General features: G+C 52.3%; 1 pseudogene; it reads right to left on the reverse strand.

Moving 5' to 3' along the window:
• Nucleotides 1-2,149: 2,149 nt before the first annotated feature.
• Nucleotides 2,150-10,113, reverse strand: LOC144274950 (olfactory receptor 6F1-like; annotated as a pseudogene).
• Between the last annotated feature and the right edge of the window lie 1,041 nt (nt 10,114-11,154).

The following is an 11,154-nucleotide window of genomic DNA, read 5'->3' on the forward strand; positions in this document are numbered from 1 at the left end:
AGACGACCCCAGAGCTCAGGCTGGCCTCCAGTGCCCGGCGTCCGTCCCCCTCCGACCCCTGCTTTTGAAAGCAGCTATCAAATCCCCCCTCATTCTTCTCTTCTGCAGGCTAAACAATCCCAGCTCCCTCAGCCTCTCCTCATAAGTCATGTGTTCTAGACCCCTAATCATTTTTGTTGCCCTTCGCTGGACTCTCTCCAATTTATCCACATCCTTCTTGTAGTGTGGGGCCCAAAACTGGACACAGTACTCCAGATGAGGCCTCACCAATGTCGAATAGAGAGGAATGATCACGTCCCTCGATCTGCTCGCTATGCCCCTACTTATACATCCCAAAATGCCATTGGCCTTCTTGGCAACAAGGGCACACTGCTGACTCATATCCAGCTTCTCGTCCACTGTCACGCCTAGGTCCTTTTCCGCAGAACTGCTGCCTAGCCATTCGGCCCCTAGTCTGTAGCGGTGCATTGGATTCTTCCGTCCTAAGTGCAGGACCCTGCACTTATCCTTATTGAACCTCATCAGATTTCTTTTGGCCCAATCCTCCAATTTGTCTAGGTCCTTCTGTATCCTATCCCTCCCCTCCAGCGTATCTACCACTCCTCCCAGTTTAGTATCGTCCGCAAATTTGCTGAGAGTGCAAGCCACACCATCCTCCAGATCATTTATGAAGATATTGAACAAAACCGGCCCCAGGACCGACCCCTGGGGCACTCCACTTGACACCGGCTGCCAACTAGACATGGAGCCATTGATCACTACCCGTTGAGCCCGACAATCTAGCCAGCTTTCTACCCACCTTATAGTGCATTCATCCAGCCCATACTTCCTTAACTTGCTGACAAGAATACTGTGGGAGACCGTGTCAAAAGCTTTGCTAAAGTCAAGAAACAATACATCCACTGCTTTCCCTTCATCCACAGAACCAGTAATCTCATGATAAAAGGCGATTAGATTAGTCAGGCATGACCTTCCCTTGGTGAATCCATGCTGGCTGTTCCTGATCACTTTCTTCTCATGCAAGTACTTCAAGATTGATTCTTTGAGGACCTGCTCCATGATTTTTCCAGGGACTGAGGTGAGGCTGACTGGCCTGTAGTTCCCAGGATCCTCCTTCTTCCCTTTTTTAAAGATTGGCACTACATTAGCCTTTTTCCAGTCATCCGGGACTTCCCCGGTTCGCCACGAGTTTTCAAAGATAATGGCCAATGGCTCTGCAATCACAGCCGCCAATTCCTTCAGCACTCTCGGATGCAACTCGTGCGGCCCCATGGACTTGTGCACGTCCAGCTTTTCTAAATAGTCCCTAACCACCTCTATCTCCACAGAGGGCTGGCCATCTCTTCCCCATTTTGTGATGCCCAGCGCAGCAGTCTGGGAGCTGACCTTGTTAGTGAAAACAGAGGCAAAAAAAGCATTGAGTACATTAGCTTTTTCCACATCCTCTGTCACTAGGTTGCCTCCCTCATTCAGTAAGGGGCCCACACTTTCCTTGGGGCGGGGACTGCAGACCTGGGGGGGTGGGAGGGGCGCACTTACCGCAGGGAACACAGTAGTGGCCTATGGGGCATTATGGGGGCTATATGGGTCTTTCACTGTGGGGTATGTAGAAGGGGCTATGGAGGTTTCAGGGGGTACAGGCTCGGGGGTCACTCACAGTGGGGTGTGTAGCTGGGGTTCTGGGGGCTATGTGGTACAGGGAGCTATGCGGGATCTAGGGCACCTAAAGGTCTGGTCTCAACATGGGGCATGTAAAAGGGGTGCAGCATGGTTGGAAGCACACAGCTGGGGTACAGGAGGGTCTCACCATGGGGCATGTAGCAGAGGCACAGGGGGATCTGTGGGTCTCACTGTGGGGCGTGTAGCGAGGGTGTAGCATGGTCAGCAGCACGTAGTGGGTGGCCCCGTCCCCGTACAGCTCCTGTGCCTGCCGGGAGAGACAGGGTCACCCCGAGATCCCTGTCCCCCAAGATCCCCTGCCCCCACCGACCAGCACATCCCTGTACAGCTCATGCACCTGCTGGGAGAGATGGGGTCACCCCGAGATCCCCTCAGCCGGTCCCCTCCTCTCTCCCACCCGGGACTCCCGCCCCCAGCACCTGTCTCTTCTCCTGGAGCTGGGCCTGGATGCAGGCCCCCGCGGCCGGGCCTAGAAGGCGTCGACAGCCGCCTCGGCGTCCACGGGGAATTTGAACACGGCCTCCACGGGCCCCAGCTCCTCATTCCTGCAGAGCAGTTCGCAGCCCACGTCCGCCACAAAGCCTCGGATCAACACCGACACCGAGCTGTGGTGCAGGGGCACTGCGGGGAGGTGGACATCAGCCACAGGCCCCCCACGGGCACCGGGGGGAGGAGCCACGTCAGCCATGGGGCCACCCTCCCCCTCAATGCACCATCCCCCGCAGACCTGACTCACCCGGCTCCTTGGAGCTGGTCAGGAGGCCGCAACTCATCATCTCGGCTCCAGGGTCGGGGATCTGTGTGAGGGGAAGGTCGGGGGGTGAGATACAGGGTTCCCATGGAAACTGATGGGCACAGGGTGCCCTGACACCCCCCCCCCACACACACACACACACTCGGCGATGGCTCTGAGACCCCAGCCCCACCCCTCTGCTCAGCCAGGTCCTGTGGCAGGGAGTCCCACAGGCCCAAGCTCCTGAGATCAGAGTCACGGCTCTGCTCCAACTCTGCCAGCCCCCCGCAGGGAGGGGCAGACAGGGACTGGGGTACAGCTGGCAGTTGGGGGATGGAGAGAGAAACATAGGGGGATGTATGGGGATGGATGGACAGATGGAAGGAAGGAGAGGTGCAGGGGTCAGACAGACAGACGGAATGAAGGGGGATGGGGGACTCGTGCGTTAGAATGAGGGGGCTGGGAGCCAGGACTGCTGGGTTTTATCCCCAGCCCCTGGGAGGGGGGCCCTGGAACAGCGACAGGGGTTGCAGGGGACTCGGCTCGGTCACTGGGGGGTTGTTAACCCGGCTAGGCCCTTCTCCCCACTGTCGCCCTGCAGAGAAGCAGAGGTTTGTGGAGCAGGCTCCAGCTCCTGGCCGTTCTTGGCAGGGACACGGCCCTGCTATTTACTCATCTTTCACCCCAGGCTGGAGCAGTCGCCATAGACCCCCCGCCCCAACGGGGGTGAAATCCAGCCCTTGGCCATGCCCAGGGGCTCCTGGCGTTCTTGTTCCATGCCCCCGAGCCGTTTGGCCTGGGCCTTGGATTTGCTGCCTTACGACGGGGTAAGAGGGCGGCAGCCGGTTGATTTCTCCCGCAGCAGAAATCTGGCTCTGAGGCATGCAGGGAGTCTCCGCGGAGGAGCGGGGAGCTGAGGGTGGGATGGGGGCGAGGAACGCCAGAGCTGCCGTGAGCGAGAGGGGCTCCCAACCCCACTCTCCGAGCCTCGTTTCTGCTCGCCACCACTCCAGGCCCCTAGAGAATTCCCAGCTGGAAGGTGGGACGGGGAGACTGGGATCACCTGGGGGGCAGGCGGGGGGGGAACGTAGGCAGATTTCTAGACAAACCTCCTGCCCGGCTTCACACATGGCCCAGGATGGAGAATCCACCGGAGCCCCGGGGAGTTGGGCCAGCAGCTAATTCCCCACCGCGCCACCTCCCCGCCAGACAGGTGAGCCTCCCTCCTCGCCTGAATTCATCTGCCTGCAACTCCCAGCCACAGGACAGGCCACGTTCCCCCCGCAGGTATTTACCGCCTCTCTGGGCTGCGCTCCCTAGGCTGGGAAAGGGCTGAGGCCAGGGCAGGGCTCCAGCGGGGCGCGGGGGCGGGTCGGTTGGTCCCGGCACTGAACTCTGATGCCTAATTCCCCGCCCGGAGGAAGGGAGTCGGCGTGAAACTTCGGCCGATCACAGGCGGCGGCTCCTGCTGCAGCAGCTGCTTCTTGGGGTGCGAGGGAGCCGCAGGGCGGGGTGGGCGGGGGTGGGGAGCTCCGACCCCTCATGGGACCCAGCGGACCCCAGGAGCCTGTGGGGAGCAGGTCAGGGCCGGTGCCCCCCGGTGCAAAAGGGGAGGGCTGAGATTTGTGTCGTCACACCGGCCGGGCGCCACGGGGATGGCCCCTGGGAAACCCACGCAGGGAGAAGCGCGGGAAGGGGGGTGGATGGGGGGGGGCGGAGCAGAAACGTTTCGGGGTCACCTCCCTCCAAACACCCCCAAACCCGCCCCGGCACGCAGGGCCCCGCAGCCAGGGCGGGGAGACTCTGCAGGGGCGAAGCCCTGAGTCGGGGGATGGCCCAGACCAGTGGGTGGGGGGCCCTGGACACGGAGGGGAAGGGGGGGCTGGGGCCAGGCCCCCCAGGGGCAGGGGCTCGACTGGGGCCCGATCCGCACCCCCGGTACCTTCTCGCTCGGTTCTGAGCAGCGAAGCCCTGAGCCAGGCTGGGAGGGAGAGTGTCCCCGCGAGCCCCGCCCCCGCCAGGGAGCGTCTGCAAACGCCTCACCCCCCACCCAACCCAGCCAGGGAGCGTCTGCAAACGCCTCACCCACCCCACCCAACCCAGCCAGGGAGCGTCTGCAAACGCCTCACCCCCCCACCCAACCCAGCCAGGGAGCGTCTGCAAACGCCTCACCCCCCACCCAACCCAGCCAGGGAGCGTCTACAAACGCCTCACCCTCCACCCAACCCAGCCAGGGAGCATCTGCAAACGCCTCACCCCCCCACCCAACCCAGCCAGGGAGCGTCTGCAAACGCCTCACCCCCCCACCCAACCCAGCCAGGGAGCGTCTGCAAACGCCTCACCCCCCCCACCCAACCCAGCCAGGGAGCGTCTGCAAACGCCTCACCCCCCCACCCAACCCAGCCAGGGAGCGTCTACAAACGCCTCACCCTCCACCCAACCCAGCCAGGGAGAGTCTGCAAACACCTCACCCCCCACCCAACCCAGCCAGGGAGCGTCTGCAAACGCCTCACCCCCCCCCCCCAGCCAGGGAGCATCTGCCAGCTCCCCGTCCCCAGCTTCTATAACCCAGGGACCCTCTGCACAGTTCGCTGCCCACCCACCCGGGAGCCAGGGACTGTCTGCAAACTCTTCGCTCCACACATCCTGCCATGTCCCCCCACTGAACTGGGGCTGGGGAGGGGGTTCTCCAAACTGACCCTTGCTCCTTCCTGCCCCTTTATGGTGCAAAAAGCGGGGAGGATTGTGGATGCAAATGTTTCAACTCCAAGATACCCCTTTCCCATCAGGGTATTCACCCCACACTCTCCATCCAGGGGCAGTGGTGAAAGAGGGGCGAGAACCCGTCAGTTGACTGTCACACCTGCCTCTCAATAGCGAGAAGGCATCTGAGAGACATGAGGAAGCTCGGCCAGATGTGGGGAAGGGAGGGGGGAGTTTTTCCACCCACCGCATTTCCTCTGGGGTCTCTGCAGAACCTGCTTTTAATGTCCCGCTGGATGGTGCTGGATCTGTCCCCCCGGCCCTGAGTCCTCTGTGGGTGGGAGCCCAGAGCTGGGGCAGAGAGAGGCCCCCCCTCCACACACAGCCCCACCCCCACGGACCTCTGGCCAGGGGGGACTCATTGTAATGGGGAGGTGGGAGGTCAGTCTCCATGGCCCCTCCAGACCTCTCTCTCGCTGCTGAGGCTGTCAGTGAGGTAGTGCCCAGGGGGATGGGGGCATCTTCTCCCCTACAGCCAGAGCTGGGACCCACCAAATGGACCCCACAAGTAGGCATCAGCTGGGGTTGCTCTTCCACCCCCACGGAAGTGGCTCTGGACCGTAGCTGCTGCTGGGGCAGGTTCATAGGAGGCACCTGTGAACGGGGCAGCCTGACCCACCCAGGGGATGGGGATTCCCCCTTCCTTGCAATTTCAAACATCACAGTGTGAGAGGAGGGGGATCCCCACTCCCTGTTACCCCCTCACCCTCGCTGTGAGCCTCTCAGCAAGGACTGCGGGGGACTCCGGCCTGGAGAGAATCTGGAGAGAGAAGAGAAGAGAAGAGAAGAGAAGAGAGCTCCAGGGAGGGGATGGGGGTGCAGAGGGATGGAGGGATGCTGGGCGGGGGTATCTCCAGATAGACAGACAAAGGGATGCGGGCTGAGGGAGGTCATTTACCCAGCACAAGCAGAAGGAGAGTTCGTGCCATCCTGAGCTGGTTGCTCTGGGGTGGGAGCTGGGTTCTCAACTCAGCCACCGGACCCGTCTGGGTGCAGGGAGGGGGACGGGCCCTTCCCCTCTGATGGAGGCAGAGGAAGTCACAGCCTTAGGCGCAGTCACCGCTCAGCTCAGAGGGCCATTGCACTGTAACTGCAGTCCTCTTACTTTAAAGTGTAATGTGTATCCCTCTTTTGTATTTATATAGGACTCATGTTGAAGGAGTTTTTTGTCCACCCACTCTGTTCCTGTGAGACACTAGGGCAAATTCTCCAAAGTCAAGTGAGTTACACCAGATGTGAATTTGGTCCAATGTCCCTTTGTAACATCAGTACCCAAGCTTGTATCCCAACTTGATAATCACTCCATAGGAAGGATAAATAAGTCTTTAATTTAAATACTCAGATCCTCAAACCATGAGCCTGGGATTTATATTGCATATTAGACAAAAAGCGCACAATAAAAATCATATCGTATGAGGTGATCAGGTCCCTCGTTCACATTAATTGCTGTGTTTCTGTGTCTTGCTATCACTGTACGCTGAGTTGAGTATGTTGTGAAATCAGTAACTTGAATTATTCTTTTATCTTGTGAACCATCAAATGATATTTCCCGAATTGTTTCAGGTGCTCCGATGGTCCAGTGAAGCACAATCTAGAAATTCCATTTGAAACATCCATGTTTGCCAAGAGAAACCAAAGCTAGCGGTAAAATTCTATTCAAGTATCAGGGGAAATGAAGGTGTATTAACTGTATGGAAGATCACAGTTAACAAAAATTCTCTCTCTCTGTGTCCCCAGACACAACTATCTATCTAATCTAATTTATCGTACTATCTAGGTATTCCAACAATAAATATATTCAGACTAATCAAGTGCATAGTGTCTCACAAAAGTAGAATTCACAGAATAAACTAAATTGGTTGAGAACGATTTGGGGACATAATCTTCCTTGTACATATCACTTTCATAACCTTTAACATTTTGAAACAGCCTCCACCAGGCCCAAAGTGATATTTATCCACAAAAGCACCACATTTCGGAGGCATTTCATGATTCTAACACCTGTGAGTGCATGGAAACGTTAGAATTTACACTCACAAAACTCAATGGGCTCAAGATTCAATGGAAACATGGACACTGCTTATGTGAATCAGTGAGTGACCACTTACAATGATCTTTATGTGAATATTAGGTAAATCAGATGGCACAAAATCTTAACCAGTTCCATGTTATTTTATGAAGCGATATTAATTATACATAGCACATCCGTATGTTTTAAGTACATTTGGTAGACTGGATGCTAATCTACTGTAAATTGGCAGTTGAAGGTCTGGCCCAAGACAGCAGGCAAGCCTCAAAGGGTTTGAATGTTGGGTTAAGATAAAATTCTGGACAATGTAGGGTGAAATCCTGGCCGCACTGAAATTAAGTTCTGTCGTTGACGTCAGTGGGGCTAGGATCTTCTTATGATTTTTAATGTCCGTCTCACAATATTTGTTGTTTTTCTTCAAATCTCAACTGCTTGAATCAACAGATCAGCTTTCATATTTTCTTTTACATAATCATTATCCCTCTCTCTTCGGTAGTTCTTTTCATCCGTAGATCACAAAGCACTATATAAAGGAGGTGAGAATCATTATCCCCATTTTACAGATGTGGAAACTGAGGCACAGAGAGAAGCCATTTGTTAGGGGGCTTATTCCTTCACCCACTTACTTCCCTGGTCCTTCTCGCATGAACAGGGAGCAACAATACCCGAAGTCCAAAGGTGCAAACAATTCGATGTTTATTGGGGTGAACTTCCAGCAAGCATGATTCCAGTTTCCTTCCTTAGTGTCCCTCTTCCCAGCTCTGATACCACAGCCTTACACCTGTCTCCCTCTTCCCATTCCTGCCGTTAGCCAGACATGATTCCAATTTTCCCATCCACAGTTCCCATTTCCCCCTGCCCACACACCCACCCACCCACTCACTTCCTGATTGACTGCAGACTATACAGCCCCCTAACACCATTACTTGCCCAAAGTCATCCACCAAGCCAATGGCAGAGCCAGGAATAGAACTAAGAAAAGGAGGACTTGTGGCACCTTAGAGACTAACCAATTTATTTGAGCATAAGCTTTCGTGAGCTACAGCTCACTTCATTCTCCTAGTTACAGTCCAGTCCTCTTGCCACCAGGGCACACTCATGGTTACAGAGAAAAGCATAAAAACATGAAGTGCACCCTACAGACTCAAAAACCAGACAGCAAATCAAAAGAACCCAACATTTATTATTTAAAGCCAATCTCATGATTTCTAACAACGTCTCCTCTCCTTGCTGAGATGCTCGCAGCGAGGGTGAGGGGGTATCAGGGAGTGGGGGGTGGGGATCCCCCTCCACTCACACTGTGATTTTAAAGGTGAATCAGGACTAAGATTCTGGATTCAGTTTTGACATCATCAAAATTTTGTAAGCTATTCTCACATATTTTCAGTCCAAACCGGCAGAATCCGTGTGAAATCAATCTTTCCAAAATTTTGGAATGCCCGTGTACTAAAAACAAAGAAAAAAAGAAGCCTACAAAAATACCCATCTGGGTTTTTACCCAGTCTGGAACTGGAAACGGAACTTTATTCTGAATCCCCTTCAAAATCCACTGGGGTCTTGATTTGAGGTTCCTGTGGGTTTATCTTACCTCGGTTTGGAAGGGTTAAATTTTTATCAGTAAATGTCAGGAAATGCCAGTTTCGCCACACAGAACGTCAACCGCCCCCCCCCCACAAAAAAAAAGGTCCAAAAAACCAGTTGTCATTAAATAATTATTCTCTGACTCACCTTGTTGTCTGACACGCCACAGTAATTTCCCACAAGTGTGAAAATAGAAATAGACAATTTTTTTAAAAAAATGCTTACAAATAAACCTTGATATTCTCTGTCAAAATTATAAAAAATAAAAATTGAATTCTGCCAAGCCTATCGATATCTCTATCCTCTCCACAGGCCAGGCTTTAATAGAAATAAATAATTGGCACATGTGCAATTTGTTTCATTTTAAATTAAATACAAAGTAAGAGGATAACAATGCATAAGGGCTGGATTTTGAAAGGTATTTAGGTGCTTAGTGGGGTTTTAAAAAGTATCTAGGCCCTTAAAACTCATAGAAAATCCCATTAGGCACCTAAATACATTTAACAATCTGGCTGTAAATGTTCAAGGATGTGAGACACTAAGGACCAGATTGTTAAAGGTATTTAGTCACCTAACTCACTTTGATTTCCATTAGAGTTAGGCATCTGATTACCTTTAGACTTCTGGCCCTCAGGGATTGTTGTTGTTTTTTCAGTACCCTATCAACTTTGGTATATCTTCCATGTGCAGACTCATTTTTCTTTCACCACATTTTCTGTGACAGCCAATGACCTCCAGCACATTTTGAAAAACATCGCTTCCCTGAATACATGTCTCAGGGCTTCTTTTACCTCTGGGTTCCTCAGTGTGTAGATGAAAGGGTTCAACAGGGGTGTGACAAGAGTATTCAAGACGGTGACTATTTTGGTCAATTCCAATGAGTTCTGCATGGAAGGGCTGACATGTAGGAAAATGGTCGAACCGTACCAGATAATCACAACTGTGAGATGGGTAGAGCAAGTTAAAAAGGCCCTTCTCCATTCCTTATGTGATGGCATTGTCAGTACAGTGGAGATGATGTAAATGTAGGAGAGCAGGGTTATGACACAGGAGCCCAGGATGACAATGAAGGAGATGATAAAGGCCACCAGATCAATAAGGTAGGTATCTGTGCAGGAAAGAACTATCCACGGTGCTAGGTCCCCAGAGAAGTGATTGATGACACTAGGGTACAGAAGGACAACCAGGTAATCAGAAATGCTGGGACACAAATAGCCAGGAAACCACACAACCAAGAGCCAACAGCCAGCTGAGCAGTCAAGGTGCTGTTCAGGATGGAGCTGTAGAGCAAAGGATAGCATATAGCCACATGGCAGTCGTAGACCATGACAGCCAAGAGAAAAATCTCTGTGCATCCTAGGGAGAAAATAAAATACATCCGTAGGACACAGCTGACGAAGAAGATGGATTTGCTTTGCGACACAAGGTTGGCAAGCGTCTTTGGGATACAAGCTGTGGTCTGCCATACCTGCGGGAAGGAGAAATTGCAGAGAAGGAAGTACATTGGGGTGCGAAGGCGACGGCTGGTTGCCACTAGGACTATGATCGCCACATTTCCTGTGACAAGGAAGAGCACAAAGAGCGAGATCTGCAAATATTGGGTCCCAGGGAATCCCAGGAGAATAAATTCGTTCACACTGGTGTGATAGCCCTTTTCCAGTGCGGTCAGCTGTTTTACCTGCCAAAACAAATGAAGACATGAAATTAAACTGATTAAACACAACCATGGCTTTGTGGGTTACAGATGATTTTGATGCACAGAAAGAGCAGATAAACCATTATTTCCTACCTCTTTTAATTAAGGCTGAAAATATCCTATTGCTATTACATTTCTGGAGCCTTTCTGCTCACAGGGTGAATTTAAGCTTGTCCTAAATTTTCCTGTGGAAACTTTTTTCCCAGTGGAAAGTGGCTTTTGGACCAAAAAGAAACTTTCAGGATAGAAATTCCATTTTCAGGTGTTCCTTGAAAAACACAATTTTTAGTTTTTGTCAATGAAACATGTTTTTTCCACGGTCAGCATCCAAAGCCCAAGATTGATTTTATTTTAATTGATATTTTTGTTGTTTTAAATTGAAAATTTTCAAAGACAAAGTTGTTTTCTGGGTGTGTGTGGGGGTTGTCCTTTTGACAAAACCCTGAAAAATTTCAACAGAAAAAACAACATTTTTCCTGTAAATTCTTCAGGATTCAGGAGCCAAATCATTTTCAAATGAGACCTATGGGTGTTAGGCATTCAGCATAATCTGTGATTCTTTTAGAAGTGAACAAAACCCCATCGTCTCTTTTGAAAATCCCTGCTAAATAGGGTGAGCTTTTCAAAAGTTCTCATTATAGGCCTATTTCTGCTCCCGAGGAAGGAAGTCAA

Source organism: Eretmochelys imbricata, chromosome 14 (genome assembly GCF_965152235.1).
Source record: "Eretmochelys imbricata isolate rEreImb1 chromosome 14, rEreImb1.hap1, whole genome shotgun sequence".
Classification (NCBI taxonomy): Eukaryota; Metazoa; Chordata; order Testudines; family Cheloniidae; genus Eretmochelys; species Eretmochelys imbricata.